Source organism: Rhea pennata, chromosome Z, assembly GCF_028389875.1.
Source record: "Rhea pennata isolate bPtePen1 chromosome Z, bPtePen1.pri, whole genome shotgun sequence".
Lineage (NCBI taxonomy): Eukaryota > Metazoa > Chordata > Aves > Rheiformes > Rheidae > Rhea > Rhea pennata.
Window position 1 is genome coordinate 67,166,510 of NC_084702.1, and position 17,374 is coordinate 67,183,883.

Genomic DNA, 17,374 nt, shown 5'->3' on the forward strand with positions numbered 1-17,374 from the left:
TTAGCTCATATCACATTAAATTGTAATCTTTATTGAGGTGGTTCCAAATTTGTGCTTAAAAACAGTGAATTGGCAAGCAAGGTCAGAGGTTGTGAGTTGCAATGCCCACATTCCTTGTATTGCACACGATACCTTCTGCAATGACAAGTACTGACACCCACTGCTTGGGTCTGCAGCCACTAGTTTTGGTACTTTTCTTTGACATTTGAACTCTCCAGAGATTTTACTGAGGCTGTGCTCAGCCTCAAAGAGTTGACAGACTTAGAGATTTTAAAATTCTTAAATAAAAACAAAACAAAACAAATACTAGTTTCTTTCCAGCCATATTTTCCCCCACTAAGTTTTCCCACAGCTCTAATTTTAAATACTTCAATATTTCCCTGCAGAAATGTTATGGATTATTCTGTTAAACAAATTCAAAAACGACGAGAAACGTTGCCCTGTGCAGGCACTCTTACCACCCTATAGTGAAATCTGCCATCAACTATCCCCATCCTGCAATGACTACAGCACACTGTGTTAGGGACTGAATCCCCCAGCTTCTCTCCTTCTTTTGTGTTTGGAAAGTCAAGCAGAGTTATTAGCCTTTCCAACACATAGCAGATATGAACTCGTGAACACCACATACGTGGTGACGTATGCTGCCTTACCTTTACGGCAGTCCATCCCAAACATACAGCAACAGCAGCCTTTCTGAAACTGAAACTGTAGCCTAAACCACTTGGCTTGAGCCTAATGAACACACTAATCTAGCTCTAGAATCCTAAATTAAAGAGCTTATTTGGCCAAGCACTATGGAGGTCAAAGGGAGAATAAATTTCTTGGAGAACTAGCATCTAAAAGAGTTCTACTGCTTGTTCTTTATTTTTCTCCCTCCCTCCGAAATACAAAAAACCACAAGGATCTTGTCTTCAGTAGGAGAGCCATCTAAAATGTTCTGTTTCTGAGCACGCACTGACTGAATTCTCAAAAACTAAGGCAGAAGAATATTTGTCTGTGTTTTTACTGTGGCCTCACAGTGCAGTGGCTTCTTCAAGCAAAACAAAACAACAACTTCAATAGCAGTGAATGCAAAACAGGGCCATGGGAAAGTTTAACTGCCTGGAAAGTAGACAAACTAAACTCCTTGAGGCCAATCAAATACTCATTTTTTAAAAAAATAACTTTATAGTACAGAAACAACTCTGACCAGTCTGAGAAGTACAATAAAAGCAGTGATCCCTTCCCCCCTTCTTGGGTCTCCCCTGAAATGCCCTGGGTTTCCAGACAGAGCCATCTGCACACAGCCTCTCTGTCACCAGATATTGGCAGCCTCTAACTGGCTGTGTCATAAGTCTGTATAGGCCTGACTAATGTTACTTGGCTTTTGCAATATTCAGCTGAACCTTGGGCTCCCATTAAAATATGTTGATGGGCATCAGATTCAAATACCCTGAGGCAGTCAAAGAGATTTTACCTGCTTCTGCTTTGGTGCAACATGCCCACACTCCCTAAACAGATCCGATACCACTGTTTCCTAAACAAAACGCTGGACAGCAAACTGGAAATAGACATTATGCTCCACTTTAAACCACAGATCTTGAAGAAAGCTCCTTCCCACCCTTTTCTCTCCACTGAAGACACAGAGGCAACACTAGATGTGCTTTAAGAGAGAGTAGATCTGAGGACTGTGAGCATCATTTCAGTTACATTCTCCAAACAACTCCTCACAGCGTCTGTCTGATCGCCTGCTAAGGGCTGGAGTCTCCTATCTCCTTGGTAGAGTTTCAAATGTTTCTCTTCTAAACGAAAAGCACTACAAGGTATAAAACTAACTGAACATAAATGGTACGATCTGAAAACCAGATTGTAGAATATCAGAGGCACCCATGTGTACCTATGATACAGACTTTGAGAGAATGATAAATATTGTTATCCATGATGGTATTTCCTTGTCATCTTGCAATGAAGAACAGACCACATTCTACATAGACTATTTATGAGCAGACACTTAGACTTTAAATTTATTCATTAGTTTATTCATTATTGATTATCTAGCGTTTGAAGATTATGATAGTATGCTTTAACCCCAAATTTAGAAACAAATACTAACTTTCTGAAGGACCTTTTGATACTATGCACCCATGTATCTGTATGTTTGTACATACATGTGGGTAGAATATGCCCACAAACAAGAAATCCCACACTTCTATCTTTAACCTGAAGTGGTATCAAAAGTGAGGTTTTGAAAATTAACTGAGAGAAGTCAGAATTACTTGGGATCAGTTAGAAGCCAAAAGCGTAATGGAGCTCAAAGCATATGTGTAGGCAAAAGTAATCCATAATCTTAACTTTAAAGAATCTGGAAAATGTTCTAAAACTATGACCATGCTTTTTAAAGCTGGACACAAGACAGAGTCTCTGGGAAAAATTTTAATCAGACATTCAGCCTATATTTTGTTCAGCTAGTCAGGACAAAGCATCTAACCATTCTATTTTTAAATGTTTAACCAAGACCTTTATATGTAAACAGGATAGTTTGGCTACCTTAGAAGAAGCTTCAACTTAAGAGTTAGCATCACACACCTTATGTTGCTACTGCCATGTTTCAGGCCTCCTAGCAGCTCCAAGATAGTCATAGGTGGGGACCATGAGCAAACAGAGCCCTTTCTTAAGCCTTTTCGCCACTCCAAAAGGAAATACTGCCTGGCTTCCATTCCTACAAGAAGCATATCTGGTCACCGAGACAGAAGGGATCATTTTCATCTTTATTTTGTCAAGCAGATTCCATCTTCAATTGTAATGTCTCACACACTAGCACATGCATTTTAGACTGAACTGATACAGGCCAAGTTGGAATCTACTGTATAATTTAAATATCAGCTTAATTTCTTGGCCACAGCAATATGGTGTATGTTCAGCAGAAATACTTTTTGCTCTTTATTGACAATTGAACAGGCAGTTGAACTGATTACTATTTTGAAACATGTTACTGATTTTGCAGGGAAGATTCACAAAATTATCACAAAGCTATCCATTCACATCATTTTGATAAAACCAGCTTCCTGATCCTGAATATTACGCAGTTTGGGAATAATTTGAGCACCTTGAAAGCATTCTAAAATGTGCTACGTAACATGAAACATGATTCTGCAGTTGAGTGTCTATGTTCTTTAACAAATTCTTTATATATCACATTGATACTATGTAAGATTACAGTTCTCCTTTAGGACTTTGGTTGATGTTGTGGTAAAGTATATGGTTTTTCCTACATTTTACATCTATTCTCTGGTCAAACTGGAAAGAAAAGTCAATACTTGACCAGTATTTGGAAACCACAACCGTGCAGTGATTGGCTTGATCTTGCAATTCTAACACCAGTTGTCAAAAAATATATTTTCAAATGTACAACTCACAATGTAGGTCTAAATAGTTCTTTTGTTATTCCTGTAGTGTACTGAACAGCAAGAATCATTATAAAAAGAGAACAATAATAAGCTATACTTTGGAGAAATCTGTTTTTAAACAGGTCAGGAATCTCTACAGTAATCCACTTTCCCCCAGCTCCAACAGAAGTATTTTACCTAGCTCCTTGTCTGTCCCATTATCAGTCTCACAGCACAGTAGTTTCCTCATCCTTCAAATTTCATCAGTCTCACTGGTCTATCCTTCACTAGTTTGCCACATGGAGGAGCCTGACTCCTTCTACACACAGGGTTATATATTCAGACCTGTGCATCCAATCGGTCTGGGGTGTTGGCTATAGCCCTATAGCACTGTGTAGTGATCTGCAGATTTCTAGATCTCTGACTGTTCAAATCAAATGCTCACCACATATGTACAGAGGAACTCTACACTGCATATGCTATAATGCTCACTGAGGCCCATATCAGACGTGCTGTCTCCAACACAGAAGATCCCACTTACATACTCATGCGTAAGTTGTTCTGGAATAGTGAAGCGAATAGTTTTTAGAGCACCTTCCAATAAAGCTGACTAGAAAACCAGAGAAAAAGAAATGGAAAATTCCACGTGTGTTTTTGTTGAAGTTTTATTTTCAGCTAATCCTTCAAAATGTAGTAAAAAAGTAATTGCCCAGGCACAGTACATATAAACTTACCAGTCAATTCAGAACAGGTTTTCACAGGACTGGTACTTGCCTCCTACCTGCAGGAATTATTGCTACTCTAAGTATGCATCTATCCATTTTGCCTATGGGGTAGAGCTAAAAATAGTTACCAAAGACAGAATTTGATTGCTTCAGCCCTACCCTTAAGTCTTCACTTGCAGAAAAATCTTTTTTTTTGCTCTTTATCCAAAAGAAGTCACCTCTCCAATGCTACTTTATTAAGGACCTATTTTGTGCTGGTTCCTAGACACTTCATAACTAAGAAAATACTTTTTTGACTAGACATAATCTATAAGATCTTGATCTTGTAAGTGAAGCTTTACAGTGACATTAAGAAACTGAAGAGAGAATTTTATATTATAAGAGCTCACATAACTTTCAACTAAATCCTTTACTCTCTGGAAACTGAGGGTTCATCTCAACTATTGCCCATAACAATATAGAATCATCAAAGTCAGCATTAAAAATGACAGCACAGATAGCAAAAGCAGCCTATTTTCAGCAATAGGTTCCCCTGGAGCATGGTGATAAATGAATCAGCACTGAACTCCATATTCTTGGTGAGATTGCTTGGTTCATAAAACTTCTTAAACACAGTGCAGTGCAATTAGTGGAGATTGTTTTAATATAAACAATTTTCATATGACCAATATTTCCTCCCATGTCTCTCCTACTTCTCACACTTCCATTTTCAGCACTGACACAGAATGAAAGCAAGAAATATTCTCACTGGATAGTCTCTGATATTGTCTAGCACAGTAATTTTCTACTTTCAAGAGCCCCATGTTAGGAGATCTATATTTTCTAGTAAAAGATCTCCAAACACTTTCCTATTCAATAAAACATGCTTCAACAAAGAGTGGAGCACAACCCAAGCCAGCTTCCCATTAGTTTTGCTTGTAATTGTTTAAGAAATTTTCATGTGGTAAACATTAAGCATCCACTTTTGCTCTTAAAATCATACCAAATCATCTTGAAGACATTTCCTTGGCTCAAGACAGTTTAGGCCACCAAGTGTGTCTGGGTTAGAAGCACACACTATAAAATAGCCTTTAATTTGGCAAGGATGCTAAAGGCCGACACTATTAAACAGTTGACCATCAAGCATTTTTCTTGTATTAATTCTCTGGCAAAAAAGCAATGGTATTACTCAAACTGAACTAATCCTCTGTTTACTAATTAAGCTTGGTTTCAGAATCAAGTACACATTCCTAGTCAAACTTCATTGAAGAATTTAATTTTAGAGAAACATTTATGGATGTATTATCCATGATGAATGAAAAAACACTGAGGAATCATATAGCCAGAAAAAATGTGATTTCAACTATTTTGGAACTGCTTGTAAATTTGCAAAATATTTTTTGTGGTAAAAAAGAATTAAGGGATAAATAAACAAAAATAAAAGAGTAATGATTATGCAGAAACTAGAACTGGGTTTCTCACACTGAAAAGCCACAGGATGCCCAGTAAGAAAAGGGGAAGTACCTCTGCATATAGTCTTTGTGCCAGAGCCATTGCTCTGTGTAAAGCACCAAAAGTTTTGACCCAATGAGAGGGTGGAAGTTTAGCCCTGTTGACTGGCTCGTTCGTGTCATAAGAGGTACAATAATTCTTTGTCCAGAGAAATGGAACAGCTTCAAAAAGAAGAGCAGACTTTATCCCTTACTTTCTCACTTATTTCCTACAAGCCACTCTCCTGGGTGGTCAGAGATGTAGGCTTGTATGTGTAGACCGAGGATAGAATAGGATAGGGATCAGTGTCAGCATTTCTGAACAAAATTAAATAAGATCTTGACTTTCTTTACTTTCTTACTGGAAGCTGTATCTGTAAAAACAAAGTAGTTTTCTTAATAATTATTTAAAGGACATATGTTGTTTGCCAGTTTTTGTAGCTTTCTGACTACAGAATTAGAACTATCTCCAAAATATTTGACATATTATTGTCATAGTGAAAAGGACTCAAAAAAAAGTAGGAGGGCCACTATAGCAGACAAACATGGATCCAAGCAAAACAGATGGCAGAGCCACATGAACAAATGCAATCGTTGGACAATCATTTTTGTAAAAGAATAGTAACCAAAGTAATCGTTGGATGATAATTTTAAACTTTTATCTGAAATCTGAGTTTCTAGTGTGGATGAGAACATATCAAAAATTTGCCCCAGCCTCAACATGGCCAAGCTTGCCAGAAGACCCCTCCAACCCAGAATTTCATATAGACCAAATTATAAGAATATTATTTTTTCAATTCTTTTTTGAATATTTTTTCAGTTCAGGAAGTATTTTCTTAGAGGTAAACATTTTCCAAAAATCTCATTAAAAGAGTGAAACTGAGACATTAAATCAAAATATGTACCTCCTCGAAAACAACTGCAACTCAGCCTGATTCTTAAGTTCCTACCTCACAGAGCCAGCTGCAGTCTTTGTTCGATTGCCATTATAAGGAACGACTTATTGTGCCAAATCAAGGACCCATTTAAGTCCAGTGTTCTTTCTCTGGCAGCGATGATGGAAGACACTGTATAGAAAGAACACATGTGCTGCGTGTGACACTGCCAGTGATGCACTCCATCAGACTTCTCCAGCAGTATGGCCAGGAATGTTAGAGGGAACATCCATTTACTGGCTGCTTTGGACCTGTTGCCAATGATTTTGTCTGACTTATTTGTGGATATTTTTAAGGCATGTGCCATTTACAGAGCTGCCTTGAGACCACCTTAAATATATATATGTATATGTAGTATAGGCTGAAGAAATTTCTATCGCATCTATGTAGCAGCAAAAGACATATTGGAAAAACAAGTCTTTTTTGGCCCTGTTTAATTGTTAGTACCATACTATTTAAAGCAGAGACTGCAGATGTTGTTTAAAAGGTGCATAACATTTCACAGGTACTGTTGCCTCTAGCAAGACATTCATCACTTTTAGGATAATAAAAGGGCATGTGTCACAACTGGCAGTTCTTCATTTGAATGTCTTTGAAATGAGATCTGAAACTCTGCTGTTTTAGTGGTTACAATTCCCAACTTGACAGAGCAGCTGAAAATAACCCCTCAAAGAGCAGTGATTAGTCCAGACTCTCCTTTTATCAACAAATTTTCAAGGGCACTCAAATGTGTGCAAGTGTGTTTTTCTTCTTTCTTGAAGTGAAAAGTCAACCTCCAAACCTATCATCCACATTCAGAGGATTCCATATAAAGCAAAATATAAAGAAGAAAGAAAATACCACGGGTGAACTAAGATAGAAGTATAGTCTTTATATTTGAGAACATTTTTACCTGTGAGCATGTCAAATCTGTTGCTATTTTTCTCTTACTTTGCATGAATAGTCTTGTTTCAAAATGAAGAGCTGTCTTGGCACGATAATACTTTTACTTCCCTAGCTAGTACCCATAAATCTAGCAGAGCTGTCTTTTAGCAGGAACAAACATACATTTCTAATAACTAGAAGCAAGTTTCTCTTGCAGTGATTTTACAATTATACAACTACCAAGAAAGTTGTCTGTAGAAAACACATCAAAGAGAAAGCCATTCTCACTACAGAGAAATTGGTCAGGAGATCTACAAGATCCACTGAGGGAGATACACAAACAGAAAAAGCATCAGAAGGCTCATAAAAAAGGAGAAAATTCAGAAGACTCCCAGGGTCCTGAATTCCTTATTACTAGAAGGAATTTATTAATCTTTCCACTTTGTTCAAGCCAGGTGACTTGCGCTTCTCAAGGTGAAGCTAACTGTTACAAATGAATCTAACAGCTTACTGCCACCAAATAATGGAAAGCTTCTTTCTTTCCCACTTTGTCCTTCTAGTTCAAGCCAAATGTTCCTACTCTGACTCTCACACCCACTCTTACACTTGCCAGAGCCAGTTCAGCTCACTAATGTGTCAGAAAACTAGTCCAGTGCTGAGAGGATAGTTTGCTCCTGTGTTAGCAAGCCAAGCAAGTGTCAAAATCAGTGTAAAGAAAGGGACAGAACAGCATAGCAGGAGAGAAGGGAAAGGGAAACAGGAAAGGACTTCTGCCTTTTAGAAGCAGTGAGCCATCATATTACCCCAGCAGTAACACCTAAACACTTTCCTAGAGGTTTTAACTTGGAGTTGCAGATTGCAGCATGGCCAATCCTGCATATTTCACTAAGGCCAACTGAAGCATATAAAAGTCATGTATCACTTTCTCTACTATGACCTAAAATAAAAATCTAGTCTAAAAAATAAAGAGATTTTAAAATCACGAGTACTTTTATGGCCTTCTGAGAATGTGCTTTTCATTCTACCAGTTGTTGTTTTTCTACCACCATCAGGAATGAGCTAATAAAAACACAAAACCAAACAAAACAAAGGCAAAAGATTTTCACATGCCTTGAGAAACCAGAGACTTGGGTGTTTTTTTTTCTTAAAGACCACGCTAAATATCAAGAGACCTATGATAAAACATATAGTTTACAAGAATGCTCTTTCTACTCCACATAATTTTCCATCAGAAGCAGCAAGCCAAATGATTTTTGGTACTGGCCTTACATGATTATAACTGGGCTGAATAAAGCTATACCTTCTATTCTCATTTGGCCAGACCAGAAGTTCTGTAAAAAGCAGTTTAAACGAGGAGAGACACAAGCCAGTTCTTTTTCCTATTTCCTGCTTTTCTTTTTTCCTTTCTTCTGCTGCTCTAGCCAGCCTCATACAAGTCACATTAGTGTACAAGTATATATTAATATACAGCTATGATGAGTATACAGTAGAACTGCTCTTGATGTATATCAAACAAATGAAAATGAAGGGCATACATTTTAAGGGAAATCAAATACCAATATGTTTTTCTTTTTAGATTATCATTTTTATAGCCTAACCTCCAGACGGTGAACAATTGTTTGCTAGACTCAATTGATGTCAGACAACAGCGCTGCTTTTTAATTACGTCTTTGAACACACAGTGTATTGAAGTGGAGGAAATGAGTTAAAGCTAAAAATTATTTATTGGATGAAGCATTTTGTATGAGACTGCAGACAATTACAAGAATGTCTGCTTCTAGACTGAAATGCAGAATCGCTCCATTAGCTCAGTGACAGAGATGGTCTGAGAAGGGATAGAGCAGCAGCAGCCCTCACAGCATGCTTTCCTCTTTAATTAGTGAGATATCAAGCACAATTCAAGTGTGTTTTATCAGTGACTTTACCCTAAATGAACCCTTGGTACTAGCAGTTAAGAAACTTTACCACGCAACACAATGCATTTTGCAGTCATATTCCTGAGCTAAGGGTTTAATAAACTTGGATTTTCTAGATTACGTTTTGTGTAGACCCCAAGTCAGTTAGTGAAACTGAAGGTTTTTCTGAGTTTCATGGTATTTTTATGATATTCTGCATGCAAAATGAACTTCTTTAAGTGCTTTTTAAATTCATAGATTTGCTATAGTTGCTAAAGTTCCACGTCAAAATTGATTGATAATTTGTCCCCACTTCTTCTGTAGAATGCAATTCTAGATGTGATTTCAAAATCACTTTTACTTCCTGGCCACAGGTGTTCACAGCCAGTCCATAAGTCAAGTCATGTAATTTAAGATTATTTATTAGACTTATTCTCTTAATTATGTTTTGTAAGAAGTGAAGATACACAAGCAGATAAAGCAAATTTCAATAGCACTAAATAGCACTAAATGCAAAAGCTTAAAGGACCAGAATTGGTCCTTAAAGAAAATATATACTCTCAAAGAACACAGAGCAGATACAGGATAGGAACATCAGCAGGGGAACTGGTGTGGTGGTTCTGAGGAAGAGATTTTGCTCCAAGAACACAAGTCATAAATTTTATTTGCCTTTAGTTATAGTATTAAGAATGACTGAGTGACACTGATCTTAGTTATTACGTGAACCTCTCCAAATTAATTTAGAGGTTAGGAAATTAACTGTCTTATAGAAAAATAAAGTTCTGAAAACTTTTCTAGATTTATTTTAGACTCTGTATGTATACATAAGGAGGTCTGAAACAAAATACATCATTAGAATAACTTGGAATTTCAGAGGGACAGGAGAGGATTTGAGTAGAGTAATGGGGTTGTAGGCACCCTCTCCCTTGATTAACTCACACTGCATATTTGTTTCCTTGTGCAATGCAGACAAGGCGCTGTATCCAGCTCAGGGAACTGGCATTCATATTGATTGGATTATGGCCAAGTTTCTCCCAGTTGTCTTCTGTTTCAGAATAGATTGAGAGAGATTTAGAATTTGTTTATCATAATGAACTGGAAGTAGTATATCACTCCCTAAGCCAGGAGTGATTAACTGGCTCTCTTGACCTTGCCATATACACACAGGCACAAATGATATTATCAGCCTTGCGGCATATACTCCCAGGGCATTGCAAATGCCGGCATGATAGAGGCTCCAGGGACTATCATTCTCCCCTTTCCCCCAGGGACTGAGTTGCAGACCCTATTTTTTAACACCAGACTTCTTTCTCTGCTGCCTAGCTGCTTGAGGAAGGAGAAAAATCCCCACTTTGAAGTGTTCCTGACGTCCTAATAAACCAAGTCTTAAAGTCATGTTGGGTACTTGATTTCCTTTCTTCCCTTCCCTTGCTTAGAAGGGCATTGAGAAGGCCTTTAGTTCCCAGCAGCTGTTCTTCAGGGAGGCTCTTGAGTTCCACCTCTTCCCTTTCTGCTCACTGTATCTCTGAGAGGAGGAGGCAAGCTGTCAAGCATTTACATTGTGATGTGTAAGTGAAAAGCAAGCAAAAAGTATCCTAATTAAAAATTATATTTTTTTGCCTTTCTTATATACTGACACTGCTCAGTTTTCCAGCTCTACCGATGATCTTGCCTTTTAGAGACTATTTGTAGACTTCAGGAAATGCAGAGGAGGTAGAAATGGAATTTCCCTTTCTAAAAAGTCATAAATCATCTAATTATAGAAACTGTCACTTGGGCAATGGAACTCCACCTTCTAGAATGACTTTATAATACACATTTATTCCAAAAGTCAACTTTAAGCTGCCCTAAAAACTAAACTTCATTACCTTTCAACTTACATTAACTGTTTTGTCTGATTAGATATTTCCTCTTTATCATACCTACAAGCTGGTGAGAATTCTGGTGGGATAAATACACAATTGCCGCAGGTCTGCTCAGCAGGAAAGAGTGTTAGAGGTATGAAGCAATATAAAGCAAAGAAAGCAGCTAACCGATATTGCTTAGTACTACTGACTGAGAGGCACCCCTTTCACATACTGCTGCTCATAGTCCTACTCCTGCTAACTCCAGGACAGAAAATTAGGACCTAATCCCTCTGTTATTCTCTGGAAACTGGGCAAACGCCTAAGCAGTAACAGCACTCCTTCACGTGAATGCTACAAAAATGATTGGCGCTGTTACTAGAAGACTTGATAATTTTACTTTCAAATACTATATCTCTAATAAATTTGAAAGTTACTTTCTGGTAGCTATATCTGCACCAGTATGTCTGTGCCAGACACTGAAAATAATAATTCACATCACAAAGAATCATAAGGTCAGCTTCAAAACTATGTATCAAAAATAGTGCACTTTGGAAACATTTTACTGGCCATCTGTGCCACATAAATGTGAATTCAAGTTCTGTTTGATAATCATAAAGGCAAGCAACTCCCATTACTACAAATAAATGTAGGGTTCCTTACAAAAGAACTCGTAACTCTGGAAACAGATGGAGCTTTAAAAATTTCACACTGAACTTCAATAAAAATGTGCGTGAGCCACACAGCTAAAGTGACTCTCGAGAGAAATATTGCCAGGGAAAGTCACAGTTCTCATCCTGGCTTCCTCCTGGCAAGCTATAACATACTTCTTTCTCCCTCAGTTTATCTGACAGTAATACGGAAAAGATATTCTGAGACTCTAACAAAAAAAAGTGTGGAGAATGTAAAATGTTAGCAATGCACTTGGCACACCCTAAGGAAATCAAAGGCCATGAAACCATCTACTTGCAATCTAATTGATGTGTAAGACAAAACAGTCCACCAACATATGGAGAACTCAGCAAACTTGAATATACCAGATCCAAGGCAGGAACCATACATTGTCATGTTTGTTTGTTCTTCTTCTTCTTCTTTTTTTTTTTTTTTTTTTTTTAATAATATAGCAGGAGATAGTTAAGGAAATATGAATTATTAAAAATAATTTAAAACATAACAAAAATGCATACTTTTGTTCCAGGCTTCACTGGGCACCTCAGTCTCCAGCTTCAGTCAAGAAGACGTGTAATAGCCTGGAGCGTGTGCAACCAGCCCTGTAGACATACCCCTAGATATCGTGACTGCAATGAGGTGAAATGGGCATAGAAGACAATTGTTCCATTCTACTGAGTTTTTGTATAAAGCAAAAAAGTAAGAAATTTTTGTTCATACAGACTGAGCTAGAATAACTGACATCATTTTCTTCTCTAGTGTCAAATAAGAAAATTGTAATATCCTTTTGCATGCATTAGTAAAAAGACTTTGACCTTACTTCAACATATTTCTTATTGATAACTGCGTAAACTTTCCTGTGACAAATATAAATGTGATTAATAAGATTTTAAAACACGTTTCTAAGTTTCTTTCAATTACTTTACATTGGCTTTGAATATGACCTTTAAAGGTCATTCCCCACTGACTCCTTCCTTTACAATTATTTAAGAGTTACGATCTATTATTTAAAAAAGAGAAAATCTTATGTTAAATGTTAACCAGAAAATAATGTTCCCTGTCTTCTTTATGGAACCTCTCAGGAATCCACTATCCCTTACTGAAGGGTTAAACTCAGATATAAGGGAAGTGGGAATTTTCTACAGGTCCCCATTAAGAAATAATGGGGGCCTGTATCGTACAGATCTGCAGCCAGATCTAGTAGTCATTTCTCTCATTAACGTTTAGAAACAGCTTTAGTCTCAGCCTTCTAGTACTATTAGTCTCAAGTGGTATTTGGATCCATTTGCATCAACGCTGAATTTAATATGGAAACATATCATCTGTGTTGGATTATCTCTTGATGAGCTGTTGACTCCAACAAAATACCCTTGCTGGGTTTATTCCTTCCATGTGTGCTTTGTGAAAGCCCTTGCCTTAGCGATTGCATAAACACATATTACTGAACAATTTAAATTATTCAAATTATTCAAATTTATTTGAAATTTATTCAAATTTACTGAAAGTAGAAAACTGTAAGTGGCCTAATAGAATAGTCTTTCAAAGATATTTCATTCAGTGCCATAGACTCCAGCTCATTAAAAATGGCAGTGATGAGGGAACACAGAAGTTTATGTCCTCGCAAAAATGCTTGATAACATAAACATATGGAGAACATCAAGCTGAATAAACTGACCAGAAGTGAATCCCTCATTAAGGCAGTAGTCAGAAACAAATATGACAACATTTGCCCTGTCGGAGAAAAACTATTACTCCTCAGCCAAGCCAATGAAAATGATTGTGTGATTGCTCATCTACTTCAGGGAAAAGTCATATTTAAATAGTTTTTCTTAGTCTGGACTTTTTCAGGTCTTTTGCCCGTATTTCATGTTCTGTACTAGGGGTCTTACATTTCTCCTCACCTCAATGTGCTCTGATTCATCGCTCTTAGAGTCTGTTATTAGTACATACAATCTGGTGTTCCACATGGCATCTGTAAAAAGTTGCTACTTCCTCCCCTAAATTCTGTTAGAGGGAACTTTTCGGAGGAATGAGCTAGGAGATTTCTTTTATATATTTATTACCTTGTAACAGCTAGTTTCCACAGTGACTCTTCTAGAATTACTATCTTGATTTCTATTTTTTCCTCTCCTTTTTTTATTCTCTAATGGCATAAACTGATAGAACTCATCAGGTATAAACCGCATTTCTCTACAATTTTTTTCACAATAAGCTTGTATCAGTATAAAATTTCTATCATATTTTCAAGAATGTAAGAATAATGTAAGATCTTCACCAGTCGGTAAAGCCACATATACTTCTAATTTGTTAAGTCTGGGCATTACCCATCAATGTTTACTGTGATGGAAATGACCACATCTATTGCAGAAAATTATCAAACTGTAACTTTAAAATATATGTATTTTGTTTAGCTACCTTTCATTGGATGGCTTTGGATTAAATGAAAAGGATATTTAAACATTAGATGTATATTCTGATCTCTCTTTTAACACTTACTTTCTAGTGCAGCCATCATATGCAATGTATTGACAGTCTGTATACCTAGTTACTGACAAGCTCTATCATTCTTCAAACATTTTTTATTCAAAGCCTATGCCAATGTTTGATATAAAACTCCAAAATCAATTGTCATATGATTTTTCCTACTTCAGCAAAGGATCAGAGAGTTTTATCTGGCTAATAATTAACCAATTCCAACCCAAGGTCAGAAAAAAAAAAGGATTCTGTAAATACCAGAAGAACTTAGCAGCAAGTTGTTTCTTTATTGAAAATAGTTTGCCTATTTTGCAATAAATTATACTGTTTCTAGAAAATGATGTTTCATTTCTGTAGTATCAGAGCCCTTTGTACCCAGAGTGGATGGAAATAAGTTTTCCTGTCATGAAAAGCATTTTCAATTTCCATAATATACAGCCTTCCTCTTCTTTTGTTCTGCACAGTGAAACTGAGATCTTTGGATGGATGAACACGACAGAGAAGGAAGATACCAGGCCACAGGAGATAGCAGTTCTTTTGGAAAATAATCTAGCCATGAGTGACGTCAGTTCATATGCAGAGAATGAACTCAAGCCATGTCTTCGCCTGATCTGCTGTGCCAAATTTTAGGAGTGACTCCCAAAGCAGGCCACAAGAGACCAACTGTGTCTACTGCAGCTGTTCACTCCGGACAGTTAACTATTTACAAACCCAGAAAAACAACGATTTGATATGCCAGCGTGAATTTTCCTGCAGTAGTGGCGAACAAGATTTCTGTTCTAAGAAATACCTAATTATTTTAATACAGGAGAAAACGAAGAAAAAATGCTGTTACAGTTTCATAGCTTAGTGCATTAACCTTCCAATGGGAAAGATGAAGTTTGATGTTTCTATGCCAGATAAAAGACAGACTTTTACTTCTACCACTCACAGCCTAAAATAACGTTGTAAGTGCTGGTCTGTCTGCTCAAGGCAAGGGGCACTGCAATTTTGACAAGAACTATCTCCCTAGCGCATGTATAGCAAATACAAAAAGAGTTTTCTGTGAAGGTTCAGTGGGAATTGGCAGTAAAGAGTTGTCCATTTCAATGATTTTTCATCTTCTGAAAAACAAGTCATTTTATTACGAAGCTTCCAGCTGTCACAGGAACTTTAGCCAGAATTTCTGCTTCCAGCAGATGTTCTGCTTGGATGACTAGGAAGGAGACAATTCACCAGGCTGGCCTACACTGCAAAAGTAGGGAAGCCGCAGAGGTTATCCTCAAAAAGGATTGCTCACGTAGGCCATCCAAAGAGTGGGCCTGGCAGAGGAGACTTACGTGCAGCCAGAACACACCCTCTGGAGGCCCGGCCACACCTGAGCAGGCTATCCTCAGGGAACCTTTGGGCTGTCCCCAGAACAGTCAGGGAGCAGATGACAGGCACAGCTGTGCTCCTGGATTCTTTGAAAACTGGCCTTAAAGAGCAAACAGATATAGCCAGTCTCTTTACTGAAGCTTAAATCCAAAACTACTCTACCTCAAGAAAAGAATTTCAGTATGACAAATCCTTTCAGAAAGAAAATAATCCTATGTGAAGTTCTGCATTGTCTCTCTAGTACAACAAGCCTCAGTTCCAACATGCCTCCACGCCAGAAGGTGCAATCTGACTCACTAAGCGTTGCATACGACAACGCGCATGTCAGGTTTAGAACGTATCTTTCTATTGTGCTCCACTGCAGCACCTACCTGTGTAACACAAATACTGGTACATGCCCTTCCTGGTAGATTAGACATCTGTGTGTAGATGTTCAAACAGGCTGTTGATTGAACAAGACTTTATTTATTTTCATGTCAGTTCCCTATAATGAGGAAATACACTCAGAGTATTTGCTTTGCTTTGCTTTTTTTCACTACTCTGCATTGTAAACAATATGTATTCATTCATTTTATCAGTACATCTATTTCCCTGTCCATTTGAGAGCTCTGTCTGTATTACTTTTCTCAGTAGGCAGGTCAGCTGTGCATTGGTTTCATGAAAACTCTTTTTACACTGCAATAATCCACAACAGAAGGAGAACAGAAAATACAACTAAAGCAGATTTACCTTTAGATAAGCCTGGGAAATTATGCTCCTAATAGCACCAGAGATCCTCCTTCAGTCTACCACAAATACCACTGTAAAGCATATGCCCAAATCAATACAGTAGTAGTCTTACCATACCAGCATCTTTGTCCTTGTTCACCGACAAGTAAAATAAAAAATAGGCCTGTTGCAGGTTAAGCTGTGGCCAAATACAAAGGTAAGGCTGGAAGTACATTTCCAAATGCATCATATTTTTATTGAAAACATGGAAGTTTGGATTTGATGATATGAAACACCATCAGAACTCAGCGCAAACCAAGCTGTCAGGATCACAAGTTCCCTGGCCAACTCGTCAGCTTGTCTGCCTGTCTCCTACTCGGCCTCTCAGCCTTGTCTCCCATACACCCAGAGCTGCTCCGTCCCTGAGCACTGGGGCTCTGCAGCCTCACCTTCCAAAAGGGATGAACTAAAGACACATTGGCATCTATAAGACCTGAATTTTCCTTATTTTAAAGAACTGCATTGAGGACCATTTTCACTATGACAATCAAGCCTCTCCCTTGAGCTCGGTTTAGGTTGATTTCACAGTGTTGGCAACCAAGAGGCTATTCTGGGTTTCAGGCAGATGTAATGGGAATGTCTGGCATAGCTAGGTTGTTGGGAGAGGGTGGGAATAGATTTAAAACAAGGTATGATAAATGTTACAGACTAGATGGACACAATCTCTGCCCCCTTCCCTCTGCACATCCACGCACGTTCCTACTGCTTTGATCTATACAAAGAGCTGACCTGTGAAAAGAAGAGATGGGACCTGGATAAACTTGCAACATAAATTCCCAAAGAAGGAAAGAGACACCCACTACAACCATCATATTGTGCCATGTTTTGCAAATATATGTCTGCTGCCTTAGAATAAACATTCTCAAACTAGTGCCCATAATAATTTAACTACTGCTTTAACTACTACTATAATTTACTCTGATCCTCCCTCCCAAAGCAAAGCAAAACAAAACAAAACTTGAGTTCCTGCCAAAATCGTTTACAAGACAATTAGTCAGCTTCCAATATT